Genomic DNA, 788 nt, shown 5'->3' on the forward strand with positions numbered 1-788 from the left:
GGATGAGTATGATCCTTGTGTGTTTTATATTGGTGTCAGGACCAGTATTGGTTCTTTAGTGTTATTAATGTTAATGGTCTAGTATTACTCTATTAAATAATCTGTTTATATGTCAATCCTCATGTTTCCTTGTTTTCCCCAGTTCCCATTCCGGGGTGGGGAGGGGTCATCCTATGATAGAATAATTGTCCCAGCGACAATAAATTGTTGTGGGTTTCTCAAATCATAACACTCCAAAATTGAAAGCATGTGTGTCTTTATAAGCCTGGGATGAAGCAATCAAGCTGAACACCCCAATTCCCACTCTGTGTGTACTGGGACCCAAAAAAAAAAACCCACTAAAAAGCGGAGTAGCTACTACTTGAAGGTAAAACACCTCAACTTTTATACATAAAAACCCACTGGAAATTTCAGTTTCTCTGTCCAGGCCGCAGCCGGTGGCCAACAACGGGAAGGTCTGAAGGGCTTTGCCGTGTCCTTGTGTGGTCGGGACCGTTGGGGTGCCGGGCCCCCGTGTGGCCCCCGGCCCTCCTCCTCCTCCTCCTCACCGGCACCCAGCAAGGGGCTCGACACCGGGCCAAGCCCAGGCGGCACAGCCGGGCACCGCTCCCCGACACCGGCCGCGGGGCAGGACGGCAGAGCCCCGGGGCAGCCAGCAACAGGCCGACCCCGGCGGGGGGGGTGTCCGCCTCACCCGGCCCCCCGCCGGCCCGGGGGACCCCTGAAGCAGCACGGCGGGGTGCCCACCGCCTGGCCCCGCGCGGCGGGCAGCCTCTGCCGGCACCGGC

Source organism: Calidris pugnax, unplaced genomic scaffold (assembly GCF_001431845.1).
Source record: "Calidris pugnax isolate Ruff unplaced genomic scaffold, ASM143184v1 scaffold273, whole genome shotgun sequence".
Classification (NCBI taxonomy): Eukaryota; Metazoa; Chordata; class Aves; order Charadriiformes; family Scolopacidae; genus Calidris; species Calidris pugnax.